We start from the raw sequence: 5,358 nt of genomic DNA on the forward strand, positions 1-5,358 counted from the left end.
TCAATTGCAGTGCCATTAAGTGATTAAAAACTGTTCGATGTTTCCTCTTGGCAACAGAAAAGGACCAAAATGACGCCAGAAGAAAACATCTCTACTGATAATTAGACAATACTAATTTATTCACGTTTTTGTTTTAATTGAAATGTATGACCTCATACTTTTACTCTCCAAACTATTTCATGCATTGATTATCTTTTTTGTCATTGATCTATTCTTGTCATTCTCCCCAAACAGCAGGCAAGTCGGTGACGGTTTCCTTGACCTCAGTTGCCCCCTAGTGTTCAGTTGTGTTACTGCAGCGCGTTTTCCGACTAAATCACAGCTCCTTCATTTACATTTATTTATTTATTTAGTAGACACTGTTCTCCAAAGCCACTTCCAATGAACTCTATGTAGTGTTACTACCAGCCCACACACCTTATTCACCGCGGTGACTTACACTGCTAGATGCACTACTTACACTGGGTCACTCATCCATACATCAGCTGAACAGAACAGCATGTCTTTGGACTGCGGGAGGAAACCAGAGCACCCGGAGGAAACAAGCAAACTCCACACAGACTGAGCAGGGATTGAACTCACGCCCTCTCGCACCACCCAGTCGTCGTGAGATGGCAGCGCTACTCACTTCACTTCAAAGTGGACTCCTGCATTTTCCTAGTTGTTAAAAGCCAAAAAAATTACATTATATGACAGAGATGCAACATCCATCAGATCCGGACATATAATGAATATTTCACATATAAATGGTTATTTACTGGGGCCCCTCAAAGCAACTCAAACCACAGCCCTGTGCACTGAACTGTGAGGAAAGCAAACAGGTGAACTTAAAGTGAGTTAATTAACAAACATTAATTGAGGGAAATTTTATTTGCTCAAGGGAGACTCTACTGCTGGCACATTTCAGTTCTGCAGTCTAGTAAAAGGTTGTGTTTACACTCTGTAAGTATCCTTCATGGAGCTTAGATCAGGAGTTCTGGGACCACTTCCGGTCCTATTTGCCTCCTACCTGTGTTTCACCCCTAAATCACAAGCATAATGCGATGGGGTGGGGGTGGGGGTGCCCCCATCCTACATTTAAGCAAGTCTAATGCACCCCCCCGAAAAAAGTACCGTAACTCCATTGTGTGCCGTTGAGGATCTTTTCCTCCCTCCCAATGCATGACAAGTTGTTTCACTCCTAAGACGACTGTAGAGCTGATTTTCTCTGCTTCAATATAATATTTCATATCACATATTATATAATATACTGGTCCCTCACAGCTCCTGGGCTACAGGTTCAAATTCAGCTCAGTCTATAACGAAAGTTTGCGTGTTCTCCCTGCATTCGTGTGGGTTTCCTCCGGGTGCTCTGGTTTCCTCCCACAGTCCAAAGACAAGTGTTTCAGGTGAACTGGTCACTGAATTGCTCATCGTGTGTGTGTGTGTGTGTGTGTGTGTGTGTGTGTGTGTGTGTGTGTGTGTGTGTGTGTGTGCGTGCCCTGCGATGGACTGGAGTCCCCACTAGGGAGTACTCTGCCTCACGTCCTATGCTTCCAATAATGGATGGGTAATATTTACTCTGGTAAACAGATGAACCTTAATAAAATCTGTCTATAGAAAACCAAAAGCCACACACACCGTGCATTTAACACAGTGTGATTAAGCTCAATTCAGAGGTTTGAGAAGGGAGTTTTATCAGGCGAGGGGAATTTGTTACACCCAGCGTGTACATAATTAAACGGGCGACGGCCGCGCGCCGCTGTGATCGGACTGACGGGAATATTACAGGGTGTTTTTTACACCGTCTTATTAAATTAGCCGCAGCGCCTAACCGGCAGGAAGGAGGCCAACGACATGCGCCTGGGGCGCCGCCCGCTCATCAGCGGCACGATTGCTGCGCCACCGCGGCGCCTGATGAAGATGTACATGACAACTTCATCCCATTAAGAAACATGTAACGTGTCGCCGAGCGTTTCAGTGCAAAACGGTAAATATAACAGTATGTTATATACAATATAATTACAATCTGGAGCAGGGGGTTGCAGTGGTGCAGTGGGTTGGACCGGGTCCTGCTCTCCGGTGGGTCTGGGGCTCGAGTCCCACTTGGGGTGCCTTGTGATGGACTGGCATCCCATCCTGGGTGTGTCCCCTCCCCCTCCAGCCTTACGCCCTGAGCTTCCAGGTTAGGGTGTGTGTGTGTGTGTGTGTGTGTGTGTGTGTGTGTGTGTGTGTGTGTGTGTGTGTGTGTGTGTGTGTGCAATCTGGAGCAAAGGGCGGCGGACACATCTGAGCCGAGTCTCCTTCTCACTCCTGGGGTGATCAGGCAGATTTTGTCAGGCCTTCACTTTATTTTTGCAGCATGCAGCAGTGTGGCCGCGCCCACTTCCACAGGTAACGCCCACACCTGATTGGGTGGATCACATGAGGTGATGAGGGTCAGGTGAGGCCACAGCATTTAAAGTGACAGTGGCAGGACAGGGGTGTGTCACACTGCTGATCTCCTGGTGTGGTGTGGTGTGGTGTGGTGTGGTGTGGTGTGGTGTGGTGTGGTGTGGTGTGGTGTGGTGTGGTGTGGTGTGGTGTGGTGTGGAAAAAGTTTGTAAGTCCAACCCATAGTGTCTCACACCTGGTCTCTCCTCGAACCCGGCCCACCTGCAATGCCACGAGTCTCAATAAAAATCAAGTCATATTCTGAAATTCCTAATAACTCAGAACGTTGACGGTACGTCACACTTTTCTTCGAAAGCACCGTTCAATATTAGGTGTGTAGGTCTACGTGAACCTAACTACACCAATTTACTGAGTTTTACAGCTGTGTCATTTTCACTCTCTCAGTTCAAGGTGAGTACGTTGATCAAGGGTCCTACAGCAGGAGGTGAGATTCAAACTTGGGTCCTTAAGCCAACCTAACCTAAAACCTAACCCTAACCCTAACCTTGTAAGCCAACAGCTCAGCTCTAGCCACGATGCCCCCTGCTGTCCATTAGAGTGAACTGCTATATGGAGAGTAATGAAACGATTCAGCCAGACTCACAGTAACACGGTAAAGGTGAGATTTACTTCCACCCCAAGGAATCTGAGCTGTAGTTCCTTTGATCAAGATACTCGCTCTGAACTGATACAATAAAAAATACTCTGCTCTTTAAATGGGAAAAACGCTTGTAAGTCATTTTGGGAAAAAAGAAAGAAATAAATAATGGTTGATAATTGACTGAGCCCAGTAAAAACACGGGTGTTTACCGGGGTAGAGTCCTTCTTTACTCATCTTCTTCCTCCCTGAGGCCCCACTTTGGCACACAGAGATCACATGTATGTTTGTTATTTGTTTAGAAATGTATATGAGGGAGCATTGTCGTTACTACTATTATTATTATTATTATTATTATAGTAAGAATAAGAACAAGAATAAAACTTTCTCTGACATCTTTGTATAGTGCCACTTTACTCTGATTCACCCATTTTTACAGCTAATTTTCACTGTATTACAGTACTTCATTGTTACTTCCTTGACCAAGGCTGCTACAGCAGGGGTGGAGATTCGAACCCAACACCTTCAGGTTGTGACAGCCCTAAAACTGCGCACTGAATTTATACTTTCATTAAAAAGCTGTTAGAGGAGTCCGAAGGTGTAATTTTACCGTCACACACCCCACCCCCTCGCCGCTCGCCGGTACGTGCGCGTTCTCACGCTCGCGCTCGCATTCGGACTTCGGCCGCCGCGACGGACGTTCCCGTGACGAGTCGCGCGACCGACCTCCAGCGACGCTCCCAGTGGACTCCCGCGGCTCACGCCCCTCGCGCATTCTTTCCATATGACGTCAGTGCTTACCTCGCGCAGGAAACGCGGCCGCGACGAGCGACGTGTTTTTTTTTTTTTTTCCCCCAAATCCGACGCGCTTGCCCGTAAACAGCGCGCGACGAGAACGCGCTCGCCGCGTGGCGCTGAGTGGCGCTGTTTTTCCCTCTCCGCGTGTGTTCGCGTGCTTTTGGGGCGATTAATATTAAAGTGTCATATTATTGTGTGTAAAGAGTATTGAGGAAACATCTGTATTACAAACCATAAACAACTCAAGTGCTGTGTAGACAGGTGTTAAGTTATTTTTTCGACTGTTATAAAATTACTTCTGCACGCGCATCTGTTTTAACTGTATTAGTTATTGGACTTCATGCTATTGAACGCAGCCTTGTATGCTGAAGGTTGTGGGTTCAAGTCCCACCCCTTCTATACTAGGTACTCCCCCCAAACCACTACAGCAAGGGAACCCAGCTGCATGAATGGGTTAAATACCAAAGGCTGCATCTGATAAACTTGCCAGCTAAATTAAAAAATTAATAACATTTCTACGTATGAAATATGACATATTAGATATCGCAAAAGTGAATAAACAGCAGCCGTCGGCTCGAAAATATGTTGACTGCAACACATGGCATATGGGTGCGGATGAGAAGATGAGGGAAGTGCACAGTCAAGCTAATAAGGAGAGGATGCATTATTAATCACAGCAGAAATCCATTTGTGTTTTGAAATATGTATTTGAGGATAATAGGGAAATCTAATCAGCAAACCTTCTAAACTGTCAGTCAACAAGCGCATTAAGTGATTAAAAGGGATGTAATCCAATTTTTCTATTACCTACCGAGTGCGTTCAAAAGGCGATGGCTCCAGATTTAGTAATGTGTTATTAAAATTCAAATTGCGTGCGGGGGGTGTCGGTGTTTTATTACACACAGATAATCCTAAATGTGGGAAGTGTTAGCGGCCTGCGCAACGTACACCCTCGCAACACGTGAACATTTCAATACGGCTCGCGCTACGAAACAATGGCACCCATATCTGCTTCCGTGCAACATATTAGTGTCCATATTGTGGAATGTACAATATAATCCTAAAACCCAGCCGTTCGTTCTTGTCCGCTGTGGAGGACATGTATTTTCAGTGCATCTCCCCAACTGTAATGCTACAAAGCTGATAATGTACCGTAAAGGGGACATTGTCTGCTTTCAAATGATGTCACGTGTATGCTCTCCCACACCCAACCCCAGTGGCCTAATGGATAAGGCACTGGCCTTCTAAGCCAGGGATTGTGGGTTCGAGTCCCATCTGGGGTGTTTGTGAAGCTGCGATGATTTATGACTCCTCGCTTCAGGATTAATAAAGTGTGCAGGAGTGTTTCTCTGAACTCTTTCCTCTAAGATGTACATTGCTTTGGTGAGAAGTGCCTGGTAAATGTTTTGGGGTGGGGCTTGGGCATCAAAGAAATATACCCGGAGTCCCTTTCTTGCTGGGTCTCAGGGTTGGGTTCTCAGCCCATTGCTGTATTTTTTGCCCTCGGGAGTTTACACGTGATCCCTGAACTGTGCAGGGGGTTACTACGG

The 5,358-nt window shown here is 46.1% G+C and overlaps 1 non-coding gene across 1 annotated transcript; it reads left to right on the forward strand.

Moving 5' to 3' along the window:
- Positions 1 to 5,018: 5,018 nt before the first annotated feature.
- Positions 5,019 to 5,091, forward strand: trnar-ucu (transfer RNA arginine (anticodon UCU)). Its single transcript has one exon. It is a non-coding gene; the product is annotated as a tRNA-Arg (tRNA).
- The last annotated feature ends 267 nt before the right edge of the window (positions 5,092 to 5,358 follow it).

The sequence above is a fragment of the Scleropages formosus genome, chromosome 9 (assembly GCF_900964775.1).
Source record: "Scleropages formosus chromosome 9, fSclFor1.1, whole genome shotgun sequence".
Lineage (NCBI taxonomy): Eukaryota > Metazoa > Chordata > Actinopteri > Osteoglossiformes > Osteoglossidae > Scleropages > Scleropages formosus.